At 55.8% G+C, this 27,226-nt stretch overlaps 1 protein-coding gene across 3 annotated transcripts in view; it reads left to right on the top strand.

Annotated features, from left to right (window-relative positions):
- Nucleotides 1–27,226, top strand: part of C14H7orf50 (chromosome 14 C7orf50 homolog) — a 121,301-nt gene that overhangs the window by 78,027 nt on the left and 16,048 nt on the right. Inside the window, exon 1 of one of the 3 annotated variants that reach the window (XM_044233932.1) lies at nt 20,051–20,139. The exons of the other annotated variants lie outside the window; for them this stretch is intronic. The gene's annotated coding sequence lies outside the window, so the exon portion shown is untranslated. Of the gene's footprint in view, nt 1–20,050; nt 20,140–27,226 lie in introns of those variants that run through there. 3 annotated transcript variants of the gene reach the window in all.

Raw genomic sequence — 27,226 nt, 5'->3', positions numbered from 1 at the left:
GAGGGATAGCGACTGTACTCCCAGAACTGCCCCACGGACCCACTGTCCGTGGGTCTGGTGTGTGAGCTAGCAGTGGTCCTGCCTAAACCCTAGTCACAGGCGTTTGGTGAAGCCTGTGCAGGTCTTGCAACTCCTGGCTCACGTCACAGCTGACCTTCCAAAAGATGAGCACCAGGGTGGCCTGGGGCGGGGGAGTCCTGTCCGGGCCAGGACCACTGCCTACCATTCTGCACCTGGAGCCAGGCAGATGCCCCTAATCCCCCAGGCCTGCCCTCCTGGCTACACAGGGCCTCCAGTGGGGGCTGGCCCGGCCTGCCATCTTTGGTTCCTGTTCCCTTGTGGTGACTCCACTTCCCTTTTGCACACTCTGGTTTTGCAAGTCCAGGAACCTGGGAACAGAGACTTCCCTTCAGGGAGGAGGCGGACCTGGGAACAATGGTCTGGCTCCCGCCCTCCAGCCCAGGCCTCAGACCACCTTTCCAGCTCCTGAGAAAGAGGAACTTGGAGTGCAGCCGGAGTTGGTGGGGGGGGGGCGGGGGGAGTTCCAGGAAGGTCCTCTCTGCAAGGCCACACGGGGTTCAGTGCACTTCAGTACCCAGCACTCCCCACTCCACCCATTCTCATTTGGAAATCTGCCACATTCTTCCAGGACAGCAGGATGGATAATCTAGCTTCCCGGGCCCTGTCACCTGCTGTGTGCCCTCAGCAGAGGGGGTCAGGATCAGTGAGGATCCCAGTGGGCTTCTCGCCTGGGCTACCCTTACAAACAGGCTGGGCCTGACTCCACACCTCCTCCCAGGACCCTCCTGGGCCCCACCTTGCCAGAGCTCCCTGCTGCTTCCCTGGCTCCTGGGCCTGCCTCCTCTTCCACGCACCCTAGAATCTTTTCTAGAAGGGTCTGTTGGCAGAGCTCCCTGGCTTGCTCTGCCCGTCCTGCCCCCACTTCCTCCCACCTAACCAGCTCCCCGGTGCTGTTCCTCTGCCCTCCTCCACTGGGCCTGCCTCCAGCCTCTCGGTGCCAGACTTATACCGCCTCTCCCCTGCCCCCAAGAGCTGCGCAGGTCCCGCGCCTGCAACCACAGCCTTGCAGCAGACAAGGCGCCAAGAATGGTCCCAGCACCTGTCCTCCTGCCTCTCCACAGGACTGTACTCGGGGTCCCCCTGGATTTCCACTCCTGCCAGCCCCAGGGCTCACCTCATCTGGGTGCGGCTTCTGTCACAGAAACTCTCCCTGCCTGGTTGGGGTCGCAGCCTCCTGGAGGGGCCCCTCACAACCGTGACCGTCCTCCCAGAGCACTCTCCTCTTGGTCCCAGATCTCCGTGGGGAGAAGTGACCCACTCACCCTTGAGACCCCCGCTGAGCCAGGCCCGCGGCGGCTTCTGCGCGCGTACGGTGTGTTTTCCGGCGAGCCAGGACTGCCCGTCAGCCAAGCTGCACAGAGCAAGAGTGCCCCGGACATGTGTAGGTGTCTTGCTGCCCACGTCCGTGGCAACGGCAGCAGCAGGCCTGCTGGGCCTCCATCCTCTCTGCGGCTGAATGTGGGCCTCTGTGGTGACCAAGTGGCGGCCCAACTCCATGCCAGGGGGAGGGACCGCAGGAGGGCCGTGCACGGTCAGGCTGGCCCGTTCCTCGTGGGCACCGGGCATCTTGGCTGGGCAAGAAAAGGAAGGCAGCTCTTCATGCCAGGGACCTCACACCTGCTTGGGGTTGTCCAAGACAGAGACCACTGTAATCTTCTGGCTTTTTCCACAAAGGTGACTCATGTACTCACCCTCTCTGAGGGCTCTGTGTGTGTGTGTGTGTGTGTGTGTGTGTGTGTTGTTTTCTAATGACACTTAGAAAGAAGAAAGCTGCACATCATAAGGACAGGGTCAGTCTTTCAGGTGCCTGCTCCCCTTCCTGGTCCTCTTCCCCTGGGCTGGAGAGGCCAGGACAGCTTGTGGGGAGCAGTTCCAGGCCTGGGGGCCAGAGGGCACCCAAGAGAGGAGAGCAGATAAGCAGCCAGCCTGGTGGAAGGAGGAGTAGCTGGACCACAGGAGGGTTCTACGCCCCAGACCAGGTCAGAGTGCATAGCGGGGCCAGCCTGGGAAACGGCAGCCCCAAGCTCCCTGCTGGGCCAGCCCTCAGTGGCTCAGACTGTTACTGCATCCACAGCCACGTGGCGCCCCTTCCCTGAGCTTGGCTGCGTTCGCACCCCAGCAAGGGCAGCCTCCAGACAGGCCAGACATTTCCCTCCAGAAAAGCCTGAGAGGACCCGAAAGCTGAGCTGCCATCCCACTCGTGAGGCGGGCTGCACTGTGGGAAGCCCTGGGAGGGAACAAAGCTGTGGTCATTTCTTCTCTGTGTGGAGCGGGTCACCTCTTGGGCCTCAGAAGCCCTACCCTTTAGAGGTGAGCAAGGCTGAGGTCCGCAAGGACAGAGTCTCATGGTCCAAGCTGGTGTCCATTTGTGGATGTGGTGCCCCAGCACTGCTGTCTGGGCCTCTGCCACTTCACAGGGTGCCCCAAGGCCAGACTGTCAGAAGGGCCCAGTCCGGGAGCTGCCTCCTGCAGGGCAGAGAAGACCCAGTGAATGCTGGCCGAGATGGAGCGAGAGGCCGGTGGGTGTGCAGGATGCATCTGAGTGTCCGCTCGGAGGCCCCTAGGGCATGGAGCCCTTTTGGGTTCTGTACCCCATCCCAGTTTCTAGGGAGTTCACAGTTTCCATGTCCTCTCTGTCCCTTCATCCCCAGCTGGAGCCTGTGTTTCCTCAGCTGGGTGACAGTCACCTGCAGATGCTCTCATGCATCAAAGAAAAGCCATTTCTTCAAGACGCCTTCTGGGCTTCAATAATTCTATTTCAAGGAGATGCTTTCCTAGACTTGCCAGTTTCTAACCGCAGGAGAATTCTCGGCTGCCTCCTGATCGCAGAGGCTCTCAGGCAGGGTTACGGGCTCAGCACATGAGTGTGAAAGGGCTGTTTGCCTCAGGCTGTAGGCATGGAGCCATCGGAGAATGCTGAGAGAAGGGAACCCGCAGCTGTCTGACCTGCAGACCCATGGGCCTGATGGAGGAGGACGTCCAGTGGCCGCAAGTCTGGCCTAAGCACCCCTCTGGGCAGCTGTCCTTACTGGTTTGGAAAACCAAGGAAGTGCCCTCTGCTCTGGGCCCTGAGCTGGGACTTTGGGGCTCTCCGGTTTCTTCCCTGATGGTACTGGCCAGCGCCCGAGCATGACGGCTCTGTAGGGGTCACACAGACAGCCCAGAGGGCCAGTGCCAAGAGTAGGCACAGGCCTGGGCCCTGGTGGCTGACCAGTGAATCAGCACATGGGGAGAGAGGGCCCTGCAGGCCGAGGTTTTAGTAGGAAGGCCTGTGGGTGGGAGGCCAGGCTGCAGGGAAGATGAGCTGACGGGAAGCTGGGAACAAACAAGCCACTCCTCTGCTCAGCGGCCTGAGGAGCCCCGGAAGACCAGGAGGGGCAGGGTGTCCCAAGCAGCAGGGGAGATGCCCAGGCCTGGGGGACAGAGGGTGGGGGACAGACAGAGACAGGTGCAGAGCGGGCCCTCGGTGTGTCCCGGGACAGACACCAGTCCTAGGCGGCTTTCCTACTTTGAGGAAGCAGCTCTGAGGGCAGGCACTGCCTTGAACCCTGGCCTCCCTCCTTCCCCCCTCGGTGGCGGGGAAGCTCTAATGCAGTTCTCTGCAGGGCAGGCAGTGGCTTAGGCAAACGCTCGAACTTCGCAGAGGGAGCAGGGTAGCCCCCCTGTGACCTAGCGCCACACACTGTCAGGAAAGGTGCAGGTGCCCCGCATTTTGCTCAGCATCCCACCCAGTCGGGAATTCCGTCTGCAGAACCAGCCCCCCAGATTAGTGCCGGGGCTCCCTGCTTCCCCACAGGGGGGCGCTGGTTAGGCGGGTAATGTACTACCTCAGTTTCCCCAGCTTAGGAGACTGGTGTGACTGCTGGGGAGTTAGATGGATCCAGCCGTGTGAAGCACAGCAGGGTGAGCCTCAGCAGGTTACCGGAGGGTGGATGAGTAGGGTGCAGGCCTATACCCTCCTTCCTGAATGCGGGGAGCTCACAGAAGGCTGGCTGTGGACTTCTGCTCAGAATCTACCACCTGACGTGGAAGGCGGGTGTGGGGACATGAGTGCCAGGCACAGGCCTGGTGCTGGCTGTTGGGGACGGGGAGGGTGGAGACAGCGGCAAGCCTCAGACCACCGCTGTGCACCGCAGGGACGTCCCCGTCCCAGAGGCTTCATGGTCTGGGTCCGGGCTTCGGTAACAACACCAACGGCACATTTGCTGGTTTGGCATTCATGACACTGGGGCATGAAGGTGTAATTCCCTCACCTGTCCCCACAGCATACAGAGAAGGGGGGCCGGCGGACAGAGCAGCGCTGACCCTAACTCAGGAAGACTGGGGGAGGCCTCTCAGCGGTGATACACACCCCTTCTCTGCTGGCAAGGCCCACACCCCAGTTAGGCCGCCTGTTAGAAGCGTTGCCTGTTAGAAAGTTGGTAGCTTTCTTTCTGTGCCTTTTCAAAAAAGAGCCCAAAATGGTATAAAGCAGCCCATCAAAAGTGGATGTCTGTAAGTAATGAAAATGCTAAAATCCAGGGCTAAAGTAAATAGTGATCTCTGTGCAAACAGATGCCAGGAGTGGGTCAGAACAGCAGCCTGGGGGAGGAGGGGATCGTGGGCTGTGTGGACGCACGCCGAAGCAGGCTGCTGCTGGGGTGGGCAGGGGTCACACCTCCTGGGGTCCTGCATATGTGTGTGTGTGTGTGTGTGTGTGTGTGTGTGCGCGCGCGCCTCCATGTACAGAGCCCACAGAGACCAGCAAAGAGGAATCAGCCTGTTCCAGGGTAGCTGAGCTGGTTTCACTAAAACCTTCCCGTTATTTCCTTGCTCTGTTAATCAGGAAATCCTGTCCTCTGCTGCTGGGGGCCCACTGGTGCTGGGCCTCCTGCCCATCTCCCTGCAGGGCGGGGGCGCACATACTGATCCCCCTGCTCACTTTTGATAAGTGCTAACTTACCCCTGAAGTTTTACTTTGGTATCAGCACTGTGAGGGGCCCTCCCTGACCGTGGTCCCTACCCCGCCTCCAGCCAGTCCTGCTGCAGTCCTGTCTTTGCCACCTGCTGAGAGCTTTCTGAATGGGAGGGGGAAGTCTCTTGATTCCTGCCAGAAGCCTGGTTGGCTGGCTGGGGAGGAGGGTCGCTAGGTCATGTCAGAGGCTCTCCCCCAAGATGAGCAATAGACCCCACACCACAGAAGGGATAGGAGAGTGGGAGTGCCTCTTGTCACTAGGAGATCAGGCTGTGGGCATGGGGCTGTGGGGCACAGGCGGTGCACCCTGAGTGGGCAGACAGCTCAGCCTGGCTGATGGTCTTGTGGGTTGTTTCTGTTTGACGTAGACCTGCTGTGCACCATGAGACTTAACTTCAGATGAATGTTCTAGAACAATCAGAATGCTTTGAAAATGACTCCTGAATGTTTATTTCCTTTTGTAATAATGGGCAGAGGCTTTAGCTACAATTAACATCCAGCTGGTAGGAGCCAGACACTCCGGAAAGGCCAGTGCTTTCATAGGTTTTTCAATGCAGAGAGCTTACGCATACTGATTCCTATCACAAATGCTGTGCCCTCCTGGGGTGTGATAAGAAACCGTTCCTCATATAGATGGGTTGTTTTGGTTTTTATTGCCTTTTGCTTTTTATGGTTCTAAACGGCAGAGTAGTGAGCGAACCAGGCAGCATGGCTCACGCATAAACAAGGAGCGGCCTCTCTCTCTCTGTGGAAGAGAACAGGCCTGTCCACTGGCTCAGGAAGGGCTGCGGGGGACTGAGACCAAGCAGCCAGGTCCAGGCCAGCGGGGCGCCTGTGCCAGGCCACCAGCTTCCTTCCCTGGAAGGAGATGGGACACACGTTCTTTTGTCAACAGAGCGCTAGTTTCTTGGGCTGTTTTTTCCCGGACTAACTTATTTTGAGGCTAGTTCTCCTTCCAGGCACAGCAGGCCAGGAAAAAATAGAAACTAAAAGACTCACTTAGAAATTCAAGGGGCCGAGAACAGATCAGGTCTCCATTTCAGACTCTGGGCAGGCCTGCCAGCCCAGCCTGGCTCCCCGATCTCCCCCAGCCTTTAACTCCGTGTGCTCTTACCTCAGTGGCAGGGGGCACTCAGAGCCGCTGATCTTATCAGCACCTTGTGGTTCTTTCCCAGGGAGGAACCGCTGGTTAGTTTTACTCTGCACAGTTGCTTCCTCAGTTTGCTGGGTTCTAATTAAAACTGGGAAGTTCCTAGGCATACCCCCACTGGCATGAATGGGAGGAAAGGGACTGTGGGTGGGCCTGCTGGGGGACACACAGGACACCTGGCCCGTCTCACCCTGTCCTGTGATGTGAGGGATGTAGTGTTTCCACATGGAGACTCCCAGGGGACTGAATTCTGTTCCCTGGCACCATCATATTTCGGCATCTCAAATTAGAATATCACCCTTTTTCTTATCTGGACTGTGGCCCCTGCCTGGGTAGTATTTTGGGTCCTAGGCCTGTGAGACCCCTTTGGGCAGATGCTGCCCAATTCCACAAGTGGCTTTAGCCTTAGAGCCAGCAGCAAGCAAGGGGAAGTGACGGGAAACATTGTTTAAGGAAGAAGCAGCATGATTTCATCATGTGTGCTAATGCAGAGGCCCCAGTTCTCTGGAAGGGAACTCGCCCCCTTCCTCTGCTACCACCCCAAAGACACTGCCCTAGTGTGTGGTTGGGTCACTAGAGGCCAGGTGGCAATTATGTTTCCAGGATTCCAAATGACACTGGAGGGACCAGAGTTGGGTGCAGCTGCTCCAGGAGCCCCCTCCCAGTCCCATCCCAGGAGGCAGCAGGGCCCTCTTCCCACCTGTACATCACACAGGCGTAGTTCCTAGCAGTGATCTCCGCAAGTATGTCCCTCTCTCATTATATAATAGGTAGAAATCAGTCCTCACATCCCAACCTAAAAGCCTGTGTGGCCCACATTAAGTGGACGTACCTTGCCTGTCATCAGCCTACACTGGGCTTTGAGTTACAGGGACACCGGTACCATGCTGACATTTGCATTCTGCCCTAAGACTGTGTTTTTCCATCCTCGGGGTATGTCCACACTCACGACAGAAGCAGGACACTGCATGGTCCGAGAGCTGTGTGTGGCCCTGGGGGATGGCCTTACTGCTCCAGCCCCAGTTTCCTATGTGTGACAGGCCTGGTGAGCAATGACCACATGCAGGTACTTATCTGGAGACCTGCTTCATTCAGGAAGATACCAGGGGCTCTGGTTTGGAGAGCTGGGCCCCACAGCAGTTGCTTAGAGCTACGCTGCAGGTCCTGGACAGTGGCTGTCTACTGGGTGTAGTTTTCATTCTGCAGTGCCCCAGCTAGACCCAGTCAGGATAATGGAGGGTCTGGTCACATTATGCATGGTCAGAGGCACTTTCCCATACCCTTGTATGTGCAGGGATCCGGGAAGCCAGCTTCTGGCTTTTTGCAATTGAATGCTAACCTCTGCTAGAGGCTGGCCTGCTGAAATGTGGAGCTTGTTACTTAGAGCTGGAGTGGAGATCTCAAAGGAGATCAGAGGGATAAATGGTGCTCTGGACATCAAATGTACAGTCACCCTCAGGCTCGCCACATCTGGGCAGGGCAGAGGCTAGGTAGATGACCACAAGCAGATGAACACCCTGCTTAGAGGCTGAACTTAAGGTGTTTATGATACTAAGTTGCTGCTTGTTGTGTTTCTTGTTGCTTCCAGAGTGAATGTTCAAAGGCGGGGGAAGGGGGGGTGTCACTGCCTTCCTATGAAGTTTTGCAGGAGCCTTTCCATGCGCGGGGAATTGTATATTTTCATCAAGTGTCCAAGATAGTTAACAACAGATTTGCTGTCTACATTTAGATGTAGTTCCAGAACTTACTAAAAACTGTGTAATCATGAAGAAGAGGAAAGCCGTAAGCATGCTGACCCAGGAGAACGTAGTCAGTACCCCTCCCCTCCCCGCGCCGCCCCCCCCACCCCGGCGCCGGACATGTAAGGAACCAGTGGTGTTGCTAAGCCACATGCCCCTCCACAGGTTAATGACCGCTGGGCAGCCGCACAGTCAGCACACAGCTGGAGACTGGCCCCAGATGCAGGACAGCGTCCCCGCCCCCTCAAGGGGACAGCACCCCCAAACCTCTGGGGGACATCGTCCCCGCCCCGCAAGGGGACAGCACCCCCCAAACCTCTGGGGGACCCTGTCCCCACCCCGCAAAGGGACAGCACCCCCAGACCTCTGGGGGACACTGTCCCCACCCCGCAAGGGGACAGCACCCCCAAACCTCCGGGGGACGGCGCCCCTACCCCCGGGGGACAGTACCCGCAAACCTCTGGGGGACAGCGCCCCCACCCCGCAAGCGGACAGCACCAGGGCGGGGCTGACGCACCCGAGAGTAGGTGCGGGGCCGCCGCAGCCCCGGGCTCGCTCCCCGCGCGGGCCGAGACCCTGGACGTGCCGGCCGGCCAACCCCGCCTTCGGCGCCCACTCACCGGCTCGCTGGGCCGCGGGCCACGCAGTCGCCGCGGGGCGGGCAGCTCCGGGCTCCGAGGAGGCGGCGGCGGGGTTCACGGCGCGCACGCCGCGCGGGCCTGTGTACACACGTGACCGCCGGCCGGTCCCGCCTCCGACCGGCTCCGCCCCCGCCCCCAGGCTGTAGCCGCACTCCGACCGCGCGGGGCGGGACGGGGCGGGGCGGCGCGCGTTCTGTGACCCGAGGTCAGCCGCGTGCCGGACGCAAACCCCGGGCGCGCTCTTGGGCTCCCTGAAGCGCTGGTGCTAGTTGTGCTGAGTCAGAAGGCGCTCTAATCTGTAGGGCACAGCGCCCCCCCCCCTCCAAAGGCCGTACCCACCCTCCAAAGGCCGTAGTCTGGTCCGTACAGGTGCACCTGCTCCGCCCCCGCAGCATGCGCGGGCTGCTTCCGCAATCCCCGGTTACTTCCTGGGCTTGGGAATTACCTTGTCGGCTGTGTGCACCACAGGAAAACCTCTGAAGCACACAGTGCATTGTTTGCAGCCCCTTTAATTTTGTGGCTGTTGTTATAATTAAACGTTGGGAACGTTTGAAGACCAAGGTGATTTACTCTGCTCTACTTCTTACGGTGTAATGAATGGTACCCTTAGCCGCACATTCTGGCTCAGGATCCGGGAGCATTTCTGTCTGAAAATCAAAGCATGCGGGTTTCAGAACTTAACACAGATGTGCTGCGTGAGCAGGGGCTTAGAGGAACTGCAACAAACGAGGATAGCAGCCAAGGCTGCTGCTGAGCGGCCCGTGCTGCCTGCGTGCTCACAGGGGAGCTTCCTGACCACTGATTAGAGAGGGAGGTGGTGGGTGAGCTGGCGGGCCAGACTCCCCTTGGCACAGCAGAGCCCCATTCTCTGTCCAGCCCAGGTGTAGACCCCCTTGGTCTTCTTGTCATTGCCGTAACTTCTTAGCCCAGCACCAGAAGTGGGTTTGTGGGGTAGGCATCTGGCCGCACCTGACACTTCACACTGCTGGGGAAGCCTTACTCTGCCAGCTCCTCTTCCAGGTGCCCAGAGCAGCCTCTGGAGGTGTTTACTGCATATGTCATCACCCCCAAGACATCATTAATGCTTAATGAACGAACCACTGTAAAGAAAACAATTGGCCAATTAAATTCTGACATGTCAATTATAAGAAGCATCCCGATTTTAGAAATGTTAAAATGAGAGAGAAAATGTGTCTTAGCAGCAATGAAATACAATCCTCTCATGTTAAGCTGTATCAAGGCTCTGAAAGCTTATGCAACTTGCCCAAGGTCACACAGCAGCTGGTGGGGTCTGGACTTGCACCCAGTCTGCCCAAGTAAAGCCCTCTGCTGTCTGAGTCGCCTTAGCAGAGTTCTGTTCAGAGCCCCTGGAATGCCAGTTCCACTGAGGTCTGCCCACAGGGTGTTTGGTGGCCAGAAGAACAGCTGCTTGTAACTGGGGTGAGCTGACAGCACTCAGGTCACCTGCACTGTCTTGTCTGCAAAGAAGGACTTACTCTGCCAAGCAGGCAAACAGGGTCGGAAGAATGGCAGAGAGTCTGTGTGTAGGGAGGAGGGGGGTGGGAGATCTTCAAAGTAAGCCCACCCTCCAGCTGAGCCAAGATCAGCGTTTTATAGCTAGGGAATGTAAATAGGCGCCAGAGGGTTACAGCTTCATATCATGCTGCTAGCTGCTCCCCAACCATTCAGGCCAGTTCCCATGGATGAGCCTGGCGTCTGTGGGGACAGCAGCACCATCCTGGGCAGACGTGGCCAGGGGTGTAAGAGCCGTGCGACAGACGTGCATCCTGGGTTTCTGACTGCGTCACACTCAGATGTCACTTTGTGAAAACCACGTGCAGTTGGCCTCCCCTGGATTGCTGGTGAGGGTTTCTGAGGAGTAGGAGTCGGGTGCCCCTGGGCCCCAGGGCCCCAGGGCTGAGCCTTTGTAGCTGCATTCACTGCGGCCGTCACAAGGCTGGTGCCCTAATTGTGCACTGCACTCTGCAGTGAAAAGGGAGACTCCGGCCCAGTTTTCTGCTCAGATCACGGAGCTGCCGCTCCCTGGATTACAGAAACATCACAATGGCCCTTTGCTTAGCTTAGTCTGAAGACTTGGCAAGTCTTCCTGGTGATTTTGGAGTGGCAGTTGATAAGAAAGGCTGCATTCCACTTTGAGGGGGCTCTGGACGACTGGCTGGGGACCCGAGAGTAACCTGCTACACAGAGTCATTCTCTTGGGGGTGGAGACCAGGGTGTGGAGTGTTCCAGCTGCCCTAACCTGGACAGAAAGGCAGGGTCATCTTCTTTTTGAAAGGTGAACCTTCTTTCAGCCATGATGTGCTTAAACTGTACATTTGATCCTAAGTGACGTGTTGATCAGGGACAAGGAATGGTCAAAGTTAATTTGTTTTTTCTTATGAGTCTGTTTTTAGAGTAGGTTCTGTATGATGACTTCTGTGTGGTTTCATTAATGCAAGTAAATGTTCTTCAGGGCTCCAGTGAACTATAGTAGACTTTGATAAGGCAGCGTGGAGGGCTTGGTAAGAGACAGTGTCCCATCGTAGGAAAGCCAATGGGCTAGATGGGAAGCGTGTGACTGATGTCTAGCTGTTGGTTCAGAGCTGGGCCCGTTGTTTCTCTGTTGTCTTCACAGGCATACACATCCACAAAAGCAGAGAACAACTTGGCATGTCATCGGACTCATCTGATCAAACTTTTCTGCCCCAGTTTTAGCCAGGAAGAACTCACCATCCAGCTCCCACATAACACAGTTAATAAAGATACTCTCTTTCTTAGAGAAGGCTGTTCTTTGTAGTTATATACTTTTATTTATATAATCTTATGTTTGGATTTTATGCTATACACATACACACAAATTACGTAATAATGTTAACCCTACAAATAGAACAGCCAGTTACTTTATCAGAAAAGTAGCTCCTTCTTCCAGAATGGCAAAGGAATCGCAATTAGTGCGGGCATAGCGAGGTGACCCACAGGCCAGTCTTAGAACAGACGAATGGGGCATGGCGATGCTGCTTGGGACGGGAGCCCACTGGAGGAGGCCGGAATGAGGGCTTCACATTGGCTGGGCTGTTGCTGGATGAGTAGAAACCTTCCTTCCTCTGGATCCTGGGCCTGGGAGCACAGGCTCCTCACCTCCTTTCCCATGAACACAGTTGAGTGTGGTGTATAGTGAAGGTAGACGTGATGTCTGGGCTTTGCTTCAGAGTCATCTGAAGCTAGGGCAGGAGTGGAAAGACGAGTCATACTACTGAACCCACAAGGATTCAACATAATTTTGTGTATCTTTGGGATCTCCTGTCCAAAAGAGGGGGGGCCAAAGACAGAGACTGCGTACTGCTGCTCCCGGCATAGGGGCAGGTTATACCAGGCCTGGGACCTGGGCTCCGCAGAGCCTGGGCTCCACAGGGCCTGGGCTCAGCTTGGTGGCCTCACAGGCCCCTGTCCCCGCCTCAGCCTCGGCCTGGGTGGGGCCTCATGGGCACACAGATTTCGGGCACTGAGTCCCCGTGGGACTTAGCAGGAAGAACTGGAATCTGGAGGCTGGCTGTTTGCTTTTCCTCTTCTGAAGCTTTCATCAGCGTTAAAAATAGCGTGCTCAGTAGCATTTCCTGAACAGAGTGGGAGTGGGCGTGGAGGAGCTGGCGCCCAAGTGGGCCTGTGACAGCCGGCTCGGTCCCAGAGTGCAGCCACCTGCCTGGTAGGCTTCACCTGTTGTCTTCTGCCCGAGAAGCTCAGGAGTGGTGAGGCCAGAAGGGCTACCATTTCCACAACAGCAGAAGACCCCAGCCACCAAGTCTGGCCAATGTGCCAGTATTCTACTGGGCGGGGGGCTTTGGGAGACAGTGGGAGATAGTTCTGCGGGTACCCCCAGCACAGCCTGTCCGGCAAAGGCAGGAGGGGCCCAGGCTCCACATTCTGGAAGAATGTGGGCTTGGGGCAGGGAGGGAGGGGAGGGCAGGTTTGCTGGCTGCGGGGCCTTTGGCCAGTCCTGGAGACCAGTGAGGACTGAGCGAGGCAAGGTCCTGCAGTGGCCTTACTCCTGGCTTGAAAGTCGGACTGTCACCAACATATGCAGCTTATGTGGGGACAGCTTGTCTGAGCCACACCCAGCCCCCCCATACTGGGGGCACAGAAGTTGCTTTTTTTGGTTGTGTTTCTGTTCTGGAGCTCTCTCTCTCTCTCTTTTTTTTTTTTTCCTGGCTTTTTATTTTTAAATAATTATAGATTCCCAGGAAGTTGCAAAAATAGCAGAGAGCGGTCCTTGTACCTTTCCCCCACTTTTCCCTGATGGTTATATTCTGCATGACTGTAGAATAATACCAAAACCAGGAAGCTGCTGTGGGCACCGTGACACAATGCTCGTGTGTCCCCCCATGACCACCAACGGCAACACACACGAAGTCTCCTCCACGGCCATGCTACCCCTTACAGTCACACACACGCACACGCACACACACACACACACTCTTTCTCTCTCCCTGCCCCTTCCTGGCAGCCACCCATCCCCTCCGTGGTTGTGTCCTCACGAGGATGTTACATAAATGGAGCCATCTGGTGTGTGTCCTTTGGGGATGGGCTGTTTTCACTCATCCTGATGTCCTGAGAGGTCCAAGTTTTTGTCGTGTACCATTGGACCACTCCTTCTTGCTTCCCAGCAGCAGTCAGGGGACAGAGGGCCGGGTTAGTGTTCACTCACCGCTCAGAGCTCAAGCTACGTCCAGCTTGGAGCTACTACAGACTAAGCAGCCCAACAGTTGCGACAGGGTTTTGCGTGGACATAAATTTTCATTTCTCAGTTGCTGGGTCATAGGGCACGTGCATGTTCAGTATTTGAAGAACCAGCCAGATGGTTTTCCAGGGCGGCCGCAGTATTTGTGCCCTCCCAGCGGCCGAGTGTGGCCTTGTCGGCCCTGGCGGTTGTCCCCGCAGCTCTCAGCTGCTTCGACAGGTGTGGCGTGGTCCCTCCTCATGTTCTTGGTTTGCTGATGCGCCGTAATAGCACGCGTCTCTCTGTGTGCTTGTTTGCCGTCCCTGTACCTTCTTTGGGGACATGTCTGTCTCTCCCATTTTCTAGTTGGGTTGTTTGTTTTCTTCCTATCAAGTTGCAAAAGTTCTCTGTGTGTTCTAGATATGAGACTTGTGTTAGCCGTGGAGTGTGTAAAACCTTTGGCCTGGCCTGTGGCTTGTCTTTCTGCCCCCTCAGCAAGGTCTTTCAAAGAGAAGAGAAAGGCTCCTTTATTATTTTTTTTCTAATGGATCTGCATTTCGTGTCATGTTTAAGAAGTTCTTCACTAATTCCTATGTCCCAAAGACTTTCTCTTGTGTTTTCTTCTAAAAGTTTTATATTTGATAGGTAAGTCTATGATCCATCTGAGTTCATTTTTGTATGTTAATATTTGTGAGGATTAGGTCAGGTTTTTGTTTTGTATACTCTCTATACCCAGTGTAGGGCTCAGACTCACGACTCGGAGATCAAGTGGCACGCTCCTCTGTCTGAGCCAGCCAGGCACCCTTTTTTTTTTTTCTTTTTTTGAATAGACTATTTTAATGCCAGTTTTAGGTTCACAGCAAAGTTGAGCAAAGGATACAGAGATTTCCCATATTCCCCTGTCCCCACGCACGCACAGCCTCCCCCCATTATCTGCCCCCCCCCCCGCATGGTGCATTTCTCATGGTCGATGAACCTACAGCGACTCGTCATCACCCAGAGTCCGTGGCTCCCCGTTAGCGTGCAGTCTGGGTGGCGTACATTCTGCGGCTGTGACACATGTGGAGGACAGACGTCTGCCCTACAGCATCATACAGAGGAGACTCGCCGCTGGAAGAGCCTCTGGGCTCTGCCGATTCCTCCCCACCCTCCACCCACATAACCCCTGGCACCCCCTGATCTCCGCAGTGCCACCTTTTCCAGAACGTCATACAGTTGGAATCGTTCAGTGGAAGCCTTCTCACACCAGCTTCCTTCACTTAGAAACGCACATTTACGGCTCCTCCTCCGTGCCTTCCAGGGCCTCAGAGCTCACTTCTTTTTAGTGCTGCACAATATCCCACTGTCTGCATGGATTATAGTTTGTTTATCCTTCACCTGCTGAAGAACATGCTGGCTGTTTCCAAATGTTGGCAGTTACGAATACAGCTGCTGTCAACATCTGTGTGCAGGTTTTGGCGTAGATCTAAGTTTTCAGTTCCTTCGGGTAAATACCAAGAAGGAGGACTGTTTGGATCGTGTGGTGAGAATACGCTTAGTTTTGTAAGGAACTTCCCAACCGTCCTCCAGAGTGGCCGCCCCGTCTCGCATTGCCACCAGCACCCGGCGGCTCTGCGTCCTCGCCAGCACCTGCTGGGGACAGTGTTGCGGGTTTTGGCCGTTCTCATGGGTGTGTGTGATACATGACGTTGAGAATTTTTTGTACATTTATTTGTCATCTGTACATCTTCTTTGGTTCAAGGTTCCTTTCTCGCCTGTGGATGTCCTGTCGCTCCAGGATCATTTGTTGAAAAGACTGTCTTTCCTCCAATGAATTACTTTTACACTTTTGTCAAAATTCAACCTGTGGATGAGACAGTTTTGGGCTCTCTATCCCTTTCTGTTCGTGCGTGTGTCTCCCTCCATCAGTAGCACCCTGTCTTGACTGCGGTAGCTATACAGTAAGTCTTAAAATGAAATAGAGTGATCCTTCCTACTTTGTTTTCCTTTTTCAGAATTACCCTAAGTATTCTAGTTCCTCCAATCTGCCATATAAATCCTAGAATCATTTTGTATATATGTGTGAAAAGTCTGGCTGTGGTTTTGCATGAAAGCGGTCTCTCCTTTTGGGAGGAAATGGCTTTACCAGGTTGGGTTCCAGTTCCAGAACACAGCGCATCTCCCATTTCCTTAGATGGATTTCTTTCATCTGCTTTCTTTTTGGTTTTCAGCAGACAGATCCTGAAGATGTTTTATTGGATTTCCAACTAAGTTTTGTTTTGTTTTGTTTTGTATTTTTGAGCAATTGTAGGTAGCACTGTATTTTATTTGGTTTTCTGTACATTTATCGCTAAGTCCTAGAAATACGATCAATTTTTGCATGCTGATCCTCTGTCCTGTGATCTTGCTGGATTTGTGAGTTCTCGGAGTTGTTTTGTAGGTTCCTTGGGATTTTGTGTATTGACCGCCATACCATCTATAAACACAGGCTGTTGTATTTCTTCTCTTCCAATCTGAATGTTTTTAGTTCCCTTTTGCTGCCTGGTCATGCAGGCTTAGGACTCTGCTAGCAGTGGGCTTGTGGTAGTAAGAGGGTCTTCCTGTCTTGCTCCTGGACTGGTGGAGCAGATAGGGGTGTGGATGTTCTTTCTCAAGTTGAGGAAGTTTCCCGCAATTAGCCAGTTTCTGAGGTATGTCATGAATGGGATTTGAATTTTGTCCAGTGCTTTTTCTGCCTCAGTTGATAGGATGGTGTGTTCTCCCTTCTTTAGCCAGTTGATAAGGTGGATTATACAGATTGATTCTTCAGGACCGAATCAGCTCTGTGTCCCTGGGTAACCAGTTGTGGTCTGCGGTTCTTTGTATGTGTTGCTGATTAGGATCGTTGCGTTTATATTCATGAGGGATATCGGTCTGTGGTTTTCTCTGTTTCGTGCTGTCAGGCTGGTACTGGCTTCATGGGAGCCATGGGAGCTGGGAAGTGGCCCCTCCTGGCCTGTGCCAGGCCACAGCTTGTGTGGAGCTGCCGTGCATCCTCCTGTCAGCGGTTGACAGAACTCCAGGGAGACCACTTGGGCCTGGGCGAGAGGCTCTCTAGGAGACATCCCACGGCTGGAGTGATGGGGGCCCTGGCCTGCCAGGGAGGGGAGGGGCAGACGTGGCCCGGAGACCAGAGCTGGGAAGGCGTGTAGCTGTGCTTGGCTTGGCTTCCTTTTGCTCGTGGCTGACAGCAGATCCTGCTCACCTGCGACTTTACCGCTTAGCTCCCTTGTGCCTCGCACGGCTTTTGTCCATCAGACATCACCCCTGGCAGGGCCTCTGCCTGGAGGCTTAGTGGGAGGAAAGTGCTGTGTCCCAGAGCTTTGTAGGGTGTGCCTATCCATATCTAGGTAGGGATTCCAAACCCCCTGCAGCATATCCTATGGATTTCACCAATGATTGGTCCTCTGGGAGGCCGCATGCCCAGAAAATTGGGCATGCGGATGGACCAAACATTCTAGTTAGTAATGTCTATGTCCAATATAGTTATTCTTTCTTTCATGACTCAGAATGATCAACATGATCTTGGAGGCCTGGCACCCTGGTTTTGAAGGCTAGTTTGTATTGCCTCTGGGGGAAGGTCTGGTGAGTATTTCATGGTTCTAGAACCCCCAGCCTCATGGGGTAGCTCTACATTCCTCCCGTGGCCCCAGCCACACAGCTTCTCGTCTGCCTCATGTGGGCCTCCATGCCCCCTCCCCAGGACTTGTGTGCTTACTGTACCCCTTTCTCCACATACCGCAGGCCATTCTCTTACCTTGGGTCTCAGGTGCTGCATTCCCATCACTATTTTTCTTGACCTTCATCCTCCCCTAGACGTTTCAATCACAATACGTTAAAATCAACTTACTCTCCAACTATGCTCCCTAATTGTCCCCTGAGTATTTTAGTCTTCTCATGGAATCTCACTGTGGGCAGGTGTCCCTGTGACTTCAGGCCACGGTAGCAGAATGCCACAACTGGCGTGGTTTACAAAGAGACAGTGATTTCCCATAGTTCTGGAGGCTGGATGTTCAAGATCAAAGTGTTGGCATGGCCGGGTTCTGGGGAAGGCCTCCCCCGGTTCATGGAGGGCCATCTTCAGGATGTGTCCTCACATGGTGGAAGGGGTAAGGGAGCTCCCTGGGTCTCAGCCTTCATGGCCCGTGCATTTCCCCCAGGGCCTCACCTCCGAATAACATCACACCAGAGATTAGGTTCGAGCATATGAGTTTGGGGGAAACACACATTCGGACTGTGGCTGCAGGCGTTTTTGTCTGTTTTTTACCCCACAGTATAATCACCATTCAGAGGAGTATTTAGTGTGAAAACATTGCTAAACAAATACATGTGAAATGAGTACTAGTCCTCGATCCTGGCTCTTCCGGACCAGGAGCTGCTGAGCTAAGTTGCCTGGAAAGGGTGGGGTTCTGGGGGTCCCTGGGGCAGACGCAGGTACTGCTGCCAGGCCCACATGGCAGGCAGGGCTCTTGGTCATTCTACCAAATGGACCTTGTCCACAAAGGCTCTCAGGCTGTAGTAGGTACCATTTCTCTGGGGGCTCCCACCCTGAACCCCACAGGTTCAGTGAGTGGCCCTGTGCCTGCTGCTCTCTGGTGAGGCCCAGGCTCAGACAGGTGCTGGGAAGCATGGCCTGGCAGTGCCTGGTGTGGGGGAGAGCCCCACCTGCCCAGTGCCCGGGCCTGTGCATGTGCCCCAGGGGTGGTAGAGTGCAACCTGCAGGGACTGGAAGGGACAGTGGATCCGGCGTAGCCAGATCTAGCACATTTGGGGGCCTCACTGAGTCCCAGGCCCTTCCTCTGTGAAGTGTGGGTACATGGCGGAGGGCCTGAGAGTGCACTCAGAGCCATGTGTCCTGTTCCTGCGTGTGGCATGCCAGGCCAGCTCCCTCCCCTTCCCGCTCCCTCTCCCAGGGCTGCTTCTGAGTCACCGAACCAGACAAGAGTTGTGAAGAAAGCAATCAATCAGAGGGCTCTTAAAGCTGAGTAGTGACAATGGAATGCACTAGAAAATCAGCACGTAGATCTTCTCGGACTCAGAATTCCCAGAATGGAGTCCTTTCCAGGAAACTGGCAGTCTTGGAAACTTTAAAAAAAAAAAAAAAAAAAAAAAAAACAGTTCTGAGTCTCAGTTTCCTTATCTGTAAAGTGGGGATGCTGATGCCTGCATTCCAGGGATTAAGCAAGACAGCACAGGTGAGAACACGGGGCACAGAGGCTGTCCCCACCCTGCCCCCTGCCTTCCCCTTCATCCATCTGGCTCTGGCACAGGCCTCTGCAGTCCCTGTGTGCCTGCCCCCATCATCACCGTTGAGCAAGCCTCTGTGTGGATCATCCCGTGGGTAGGGGTGAAATGACCCAGAGGAAAAGCACAGAAAGAGTCCATCCCAAGGGCACTTGGGTGGCTTAGTCGTTAGGCATCTGCCTTCGGCTCAGGTCATGATCCCAGCATCCTGGGATCCATCCGGCTCCCTGCTCTGCGGGAGGCCTGCTTCTCCCTCTCCCACTCCCCCTGCTTGTGTTCCCTCTCTCGCTGTATCTTGTATCAAATAAATAAATAAAATCTTTAAAAAAAAGAAGAAGAAGAAGAAGAAGAGTGAGTCTGTTCTGGCTCCTGCACCTTGGAGATCCTTACCAGACTGGGAAGATGGGACACCCACACCCGCCAGCCAGCACACAGTGGGCAAATGAAGAAATGGCTTCTTGAGCTGTCCCAGCAGCCAGAGTACAGTGTCCTGGGATGCCTGGCTTCTGATCTTTGCCAGAGAGGTGGTTGAGATGCCCTCTGCACCTGTCCCCAACCAACCCTGCCACTGGAGCCTTCAGTAGGCCCCTGGGTGGATTTGGAAATCTCCTGGCTGCCTAAGTGTGTTTTTTTTTTCTTGCGTCCTAAGATTCACCTGCCGTCTTACAGGTGGGAACACATCCTCCAGAAGAGATTGAGGTGTTCACATGGTGAGGGAAAGTCTTTGTGACTGATTTATTCAGTGGGTCTCTGTTGAACACTTAGGTTTGGCTGGGCAGTGTCTTAGAGCCCTACCCTGCAGAGCCCCCAGTTGGGGGGTACTAGATGTTAATCAGTGGGTTCCAGTGGGTATCCACTTCGAGAAGGGCTGTGACTGGGAGGGTGCTTAGAAGGTGAAGCAGGGTTTTCTCAGAAACTGAGGCAGACTGGTCGTGAGGCTCCAGGCAAAGGGAAGAGCTTGTGCAAAGGCCCTGGGGAGGAGAGAGCAGAACAGGTTCAATGAACCCAAGGGTGCCCAAGTGGTGGAGATGTGGGAGTGGGGCCAGAGCGCGGGACCAAAGCCTGACAGTCAGATGGGGGTCCATGTTGTGGGCAGAAAAATGGGGAGCGACGGGGGGCACTGCAGCACTGGTTTTCCTGCCTCTCCTGTCGGGAGCAGCCCGGAAGCAGGGCCTGGAAATAGGCAGACCTCTGCGCGTGGGCTCTTGGTGGCCCAGCTGTGGACCGAGAAGCTGTCCTGAATCGCCGTTCCTCTTCTGAACAAACCTTTTGAATAAGGAACCTGGCGCCGCACCTCTCCTACCTGCTTTGCAGAGCAGGGCTCTGGTGAGGGGAAGGGGTCCGCGCGCACCTGCGGCGACAGTCTCCACCCTCTGCTTGGAGACACGCCCATACGCGGCGCCTGCCCGCCGGGTCCATCCCACCGCCCGGAGCCACGCCCGCACGCTGGGACCTCACACGCCGAGCGCGCGCGTGCTTGCGTCACCGCCCGGCCGGCTGGATCCGGTTCCAGCCGAGCCAGGCCGGCCTGACATGCGCAGTGCGTGGGCTCTGCGGCCGGGCGGGCCCTGGGCACACTGACGGCCTGGTACGCGGAGGTCAGTATGCCGAGCCCGGGAGCCGGGCCCAGTTGAGGGGGCGGGGGGCGGCGGAATTCCGCCCTGGCCGAGCGCGCGGAGGGCGGGGCGCGTCGGGGTAGGGGGTGCTGCGGGGGGGGCCTGGCCTGGGTAAGACGGGGTTCCCGTAAGACGGCTCGCTGTGAGGGCGGGGTGCCCTTCCCTCATGGGGTCGGGTGCGGGTGGGCCCACGCCGCTGCCAGGGTCACATCGTTCTGGGAGCCTCGCCCAGCGACCGGGTCCACCTTCCCCCGCCTCCTGGGGCCCTGGAGTGCCCTGCTCACCACCTCGACGGTCTGCGCGGTGAGGAGGGGGCCCCAAGCTGTGTCCTGAACCGGGAGATAGGGGTACGCCTGGGGAGCTCCGAGCTGGGTCCTACACCAGGGGGAGTTGGGGGGCTCCGAACTTGGTCCTGTACTGAATGGATAGCGGGGGGACTGGGCGGGATTGGACCAGTATCCTGCATCAGAGGGGAGGGACTCTGAGCTGTGTCCTGCTCCGGGGATGGGGGGGAAATGGGGTGCATGGGGGAGACTCTGAGCTGCGTCCTGCCCTGGGGTGGGAGGCGCGTGGTAGGCTCCGAGCTGTACCCTTAGCAGCTCCTGCCTGGGGAAGGCCTCTGAGACTGACCCTTGTTTGCTGCTTCAGAGAGCTGGGTTTTAGCCTCAGACCCAGGCCATGTGGCCCCACCGAAGTCCCCTGGCTCTCCAGCTCTTCTCTGTAAAAGCGGGGAGGGGTCTAAACCGTGTCCCTGCTCTGCACCCTGAGACTCACCTGTCCTTACCCTTGCCTCTGCTGGGATGGGTGTTGTCCTCTGGCTGGGACGCGTCTTCAAAGCTTTCATAGCCCAGGGCTGCCTTTACTTTGCAAGGCCCACCCACACATGGCACATCCTTGTTTGGGGGAGTAAAACTTGACAAGGGTATTACTGTGCTGCTTGTGAAATTATGTGGCTGTAACTCACAATTTGGGCATGTGATTTTTTTCACTGTACATTCAAGAGGTCTTGCAAAGTGAGAAAAATCTAACCCTTGGTTTCCAGATGTGATGAAATTATATTTAACAGTTGATGGAATTGACTTAATGAGACGCTGTAGACATTCAGTGAAGCCTTTGTTTGGATTTTGCTGTTTCATCATGGAGCCAGTAACCAGTTACGGTTTTTTCCCCGTAGCTCAGACCTTTTGGGGGTCCTGACCAGCCCACAGGGCCCAGAAGGCAGTGGGGCCCCTGAGATGAGGATTTGGATTGAGGTGTCCTGTTCAGTTTGTATCCAGAGGCTTAGCTGTCTCCTCTTCCTCAGGGCCCAAAAGCCGCCGAGAGAGAAAACAGTCCAAAGACTGTTCAGTTGGAGCAGCATGAAAACATGTTGGAGAGTCTTGTACAGAACTGTTGGCTATTTTCGGGGAGAGAAGCCCTGTCAGTGCTTCTTCCCGCATTGCCTCCACGAGAGCTGGCGCTCTGTGCCTGCTCCCAGAGCCCTGGGCCTGCCTCGACTGAGGTGGGGTTAGGTGTTTCACAGTTTTGTAGTATGCTTTCAAGCATGAAGAACCTGATTTTTGTTAATGTGTGGCAAGGTCAGCACTGCCAGATTAAGAATGAGTGTCAGCAGATTTTTTGGAAGTCGTTGAAAAGTGTATTTTTTTGTATATTACATGTTATTTCTAGACTCATTTACGAGTCATACTTAATACTCTTGCCTGGCTCTGCCTTGTTTGCTGTTTCCAGATTAAACACAATGTGCAAGCCTTCAGTTCCTGGCCAGTTCCACGTTCCCGGAAATGAAAGGAAGGCAGATTCAGAGTTTACTAGGAAGGAGGTGGGCGTGGTTGGGGGGGGCTGCTGTGAGCACGGGGCAGGGCCTAGCGTGTGACCTTTGCCTTCCCAGCTAGCCTTCAGGCCTAGGAGGTGTAACTGACACTCTGCCTGACGCTGTTGGCCATGCCTGGTGTAGCTGGGATCAAATGAGGGCCCAGTTGGCCAGCCCTGCTTGTGGATGACAAAGCTTATAGCAAGAGGAATCATCAACCCAAGGCAGCATGGGCTGGCACCAGGGGGGACAGGCGGCATGGCCCTCAGGGCCTGGAGGTCCGGGGAAACCCAGTGAGCTCTTGCCTCCAATGAGAGGTTAGCCTTTCCCTTTAGAGGGGTGGTATCCGCACCTTCTCTGGGTGGCCATGAAGGGCTGGGGGTCTGCCTGGCCCGGTCCTATGCCTGCCTGCTGGGAGGCTTAGCAAGGAGAGTCCCTCACAGCCTCTTTGGGGACTTGGCCTGCTCTCAGAAGACCCTAAGTCTGTGCTGGAGCAGACAAATGCTGTCTGCTGTAAATGCCTGGTAAGAAATGCTGACCCCTCAACTGGGTGGGGCGGGCCCACTTACCAGCTTCCTTCTCTGTGGAGTAGATGTTTTTCTGATGAAGTGCATGGAGCCTTCCCTGTCCTCGTGCCCTCCTTTGCCATGGGTTCTGTGATCTCTTGATCCTGAAGACATCCCCAAGCCTCTCCACAGCCTGTGCTGACTTCAGCCACACCCTGGTGCGCTCTCCCAGCCTGTGGGGACACTCAGGTTGACATCTGAGCATATGTCCTGTGAGCTGCCCCCCTCCTGTCCTCCCTTCTCAGCTGCCACAGTTGCCATTCTCCTGGTCCATATCACCATTCCCTTCCCCCATGCCCTTTCCTGTCTGCGCAGCCATGTCCACAGGCTCGGAGGCAGAGCCACAGCTCAGCCTGTTCCCACGTTGGCCCTCTGTCCCCAGCTAGGGCCCCTTGAGAACTGGGTTGCTTTTTACTTCTGTCCATGGCACCTGACTTGTGCTTTGCCCTGGACGTCCACCCCAGGTGGTGCTCTGGCAAAGCAGTGCCGAGATGGACCACGTTCCGCGTAACCAACCTCCAGTGATGGTGCTGACTTAGCAGTGCCGTGTCACGGCCGGCCCACCGCTCCTGCCAGGAGGGGTGGCTTGCTGGAGTCTCTACCAGTCAGGACTCTATGGCAAAGACGGGGTTGGCTGCAGATGGTTCCCTCTGGCCAATAAAGGAGAAGGAGGAAGGTGTCACCAAGGTCTTCAGGTGGCTCTCCCCATTGGTCCCCAGTCCCTGTGGGCAGCACTTGAACACCTCCTTCCCTCTCAAACAGGAAAGTGGAGATTTGTCTGCCCCCATCTCCCCCCAAACCCTAGCCCATCTGCTCCTGGTGTCCATCCGTGTCTGCTGCCACTAGAGAGAGGGCCATCCAGGGACAGGGCTGGACATGGCGGACTAGAGATCAATGGACAGACCAGCTGTGAAATGGTAGATGTGTCCTAAATAAAAGGAATGACTTGCAATATCAGAGGACTTTGTATCCAGAGAGCTAACCTGACCTTTGTAAAGATGGCATCTCAGGGCTGGAGGTCACTTCTGTCTGCAGATACTTGTGGCGTCACACCTCAGGAGTGGGGCTGGGCAGAGCTCTCTGCTGGCTCGGGGCCAGCCTGTCTCCCAAGGACCCAGTAAGCTGGTCCCAGCACAGCGTGGGAGAGCAGTGGCGTCCTGACACCCATCTCAGGCTGAAGCTCTGTGGGACTGTTGGCAGGGTTTTGTGGGACTGGTCCTCTTGCCCAGCTCCTGTACCCACGTCTTTGTACCTGGGAGTCTTTGGGCTTTTTAGTGCATATGGGTCTCTGACAAAGTTCACTCTCACACCGCAAACTCTCTTTCCGCCCTGGGGTTAAGAGAAGCAGCAGGAGAAGCCGAGCCGTCTGGTGCTCACAGCCTGCCCCACACAAGTGTTGCTGTGTGGCGGGGGAGGTAGCCCTGTGGCTGGGAAGCTGAGACTGGGAGGCGGGGCCCACTGACAGTCCAGCCCCTGGGGTTTGAAGAACATTGGTGTGGCACACCCTCCCTGGAGTGATGGACAAGACTTCACCCCTTGGACGACAACTCCTCCCTGAAAACCGAGGAGGTGAGCTCCATTGGGGTCCTGGAGTCTGTTCTTTGAGGTGTTTTCCTGCGTGTGTGTTTCTAGGAAGAGCATCTAGGGGCTTCCATCCTGTTCTCCGAGGCCAGTGGATTTTGATGGGGAGAAGTAGAATGGGGAAGGATCCTGGCTCTTCCGGGGTGCATGTGGTGGCGGACCTGCAGGCTTGAGGAGCTGGGTTTAGGTTGGGGTTACCTTCTTAATCCCGGCTCTCAGAGTTGGAGCCTGGAATTATAAATAACCTTTTGCTGTCTCTGTTGACATTTAGCATTTTCTCCCACTGTGAGTGTGGGCGACAGACCACAGTGGCATTGGTGGGACCTGTGGAGGGTGTGGGTGTGTCCTGGCAGGTGGTGGGTGGAGACCTACCCCCCTGTGCTCTCCGGCACCTCCCAGTTACATTGGCTGTCACGCCTGCAGCCGATGCTTAGCGAAGCACAAATGGGGTCTCTCCTGGTAAGGGTCTCGGTCTCTGTCCCTGCGTGTCGCATGTGTTGTGTCTTGCATTTGAAAGCCGCCTGAGGGGTGCACAGGCCCCACCACGTGCATAGGCGTCTGGATCCAGGAGCTGTGCTCTGCGAGGAGCCTCCGCCGCCCTGAACAGCTGCTCTGGCCGCCGCTCTCCCTGTCCTCCAGGAGCTCACTTACATCCGGCCGTGAGCTCCTCGAGGCCAGAGCCCGCGTCTGCCTCCGCTCAGCACCAGCGCGACACCCCCAGCACGCACACAGGGCCACGCGGCTCTGGTTCGTGGCAGCTTCCATGGTTTATCAAAGCAGCTTCCCGAGTTGTCAGTGTGCACATTTTCTGAAGTTCCTGTTTGAATCCGGTGCTGCAAACAAAATGAAACGGGGAAATTATCCCATCCGGGTAGCACAGGCATCACTGTGTGGGTTAACTTGGGCGGATGTCATGGTTGGTCCCTACACCTTTTACATCACTGGCTCTATCTGGAGTCTGGTGGGTGTTGCTGTGAGTTTCTGGTCGCTGAAAAGGCCTGTTCTGGTTGCAACCTTGGCGCTAGTCCCGCAAGCTATGTCACCGAGGAACCTGTGGAGGGGGTGTGCGGGGGGTCTCTCTTGCCTCTAACAGCTGCATGTGTGTCGGCTCATTTCAAAATAAAATGCATTGAAAAATCATAGGAAATACTCCCTTTTTTGTTCTTCATTGTTTCTAGAAAAGGAAAAGGTAGTTTGTTACTGTAAGTTATCTTTCTGAATTTTCAAAACTAGGGTCATGAATCTGATGAAGGTTCAGTCTTTGAACTGGAACAGAATTTCCAGTGGTACCACAGATGGAGCCGTGGGCTTCCTGCCTGCCCTCCGAATGCCTGGGTTCAGAAGCAGAAGGAAGAGGGGCTTCATTGTGGGGAGGACTGCAAGCTGGAGCCAACTTCCTTTTTTCCTACTGATCCCTGGACCCCCGACTCCCGAGACCCTTCTGTCCCCTGAACTCTGGGCTCTGGAACAGTTGGTTTTGGGGTTCCGAGACTCAAAGGGTCAGCAGACCCCACTGTGGCACTGGGGGTACCCCTGTGCTGAAACTGCGCCTGGAGCATTCTGGGCGGTTTATGGACGGACAGCTATGGCTGAAGATCGCCCAGAGGCGAGAACCAGCACTCCCGGAGCTGCTCTGGCTCTGACAGAGCAGGTGGGTGCTCTTCTTTCCGCACCATGCGGTGGCCTCATGTCAGGGAGAGTGGGCAAGACTCAGCCTGGGTCTGTCACTGGCCTGCTGGATGAGCTCTGGCCCTTCCCACCTCCTCCCCAGGCCTTTCCTGCACACCTGTCACTGGGGAGATGGGTCATGCCCGTCATGGACACCATCTGGGGGATGCTGCTTCCCCCACCCCTCCGGGGAGGCAGACCCTCCAGATTCATGCAGCAGGTACCACGTACCTCCCCTGCCATGTGGTGGGTTGGCTTGTGTCCTGGATGTGGCGGAGGAGCCCTGCCTCCAGCTTACCCCCAAACCTCCTCCCTGCCCTGGTGCCTCCAGCCAGGCTGCAGACCCCGTGGTGGGAGTGGAGGCTGTCCTCTGTGGGCCCAGGGCACAGGTGCCAGCAGCCCCCTGCCTTCTTGATGCCACACTGAGGTCTGGCTGGGAGATTGCCTTCACTCTCAGCCTGCTTTCTGGTCCTCGGAGCCTCAGTTGTGTGGCGAGCACTGTTCTTGTCTGGCGGGAGCCAGTCTGGGCTCTGCTCTGGGCCCAGGGTTAGCCTTGCCCCTCCTGCCATCAGCTGTGGTGAGAGGTCCTGGGAGATAAAAACCTGGCAGCACAAGGCACGTTTTCTATTTTGTAGGGAGCAAGAGCGCCCCCAGGCCTGGTTGGACCCCAGTGGGGCAGCCTCTGAGCCTCATATTCTGTGCCCCCTGTCCCCCAATCCCTCCCTGGCTCTTCATGAGCGACTGCTGCTGGGAACTGCTGCCCTGGGCTTGCCAGGAGCCAACAGACCAAGCTCATCCAGGACCAGGACCAGGACCAGGACCAGGCTCTGGGCTCAGCTCCTCTGCTGGGGCTGACAGCGGACATGGGCCAGGTGGAGACTTGTATGCATGCCTGGGGCGAGTCCTGGGGTTTTAGATGCACCGGGTAAAGTCAACAGTTCATAAAAGTTGAACCTAAGAGGATCTGGAGTGCAGTCTTAAGCCCAACCTTCTGGAAGGCCCAGCCCTTCTCAGTTCTTGGTGTGGCCCCTGTCCACCTCTGAGAACCGGTCCTGGTGGGTCAGGAGCCAGCACACAGCCTGCTGGGCGGACATCTCTACCCTTCACGACCCTCATCCAGACCTGCCAACAGACTGGCCTCCAGGTGGCAGGGCATCTCCAGAGCGCTGTGTGCTAGTCCCCATCTGTAAGGACCTCTGTGAACGGGCTGGTGGAGATGAGCTCTGTCAAACCCCAGAGCTTTCGGCAAATGTCCAAAGTTAAAATAATAGCGAATGCAGTGGGAGGCAGGTACGGGCGCCAGGAGCCTGCAAAGACCTATCCTGGCTGCCCTGGGCCAAACCTGGGGGTGGCCATGTGGGAGCCATAGAGGTGGGGGCCCTGTCCTGACAGAGATGTGCTCTGAGCGTACAGCCCGCGGCCATTGCAAACTCTTAGCATGAAA

This window comes from Neovison vison, chromosome 14, assembly GCF_020171115.1.
Source record: "Neovison vison isolate M4711 chromosome 14, ASM_NN_V1, whole genome shotgun sequence".
NCBI classification, from domain to species: domain Eukaryota; kingdom Metazoa; phylum Chordata; class Mammalia; order Carnivora; family Mustelidae; genus Neogale; species Neogale vison.
This window is presented reverse-complemented; position numbering and strand designations above follow the sequence as displayed.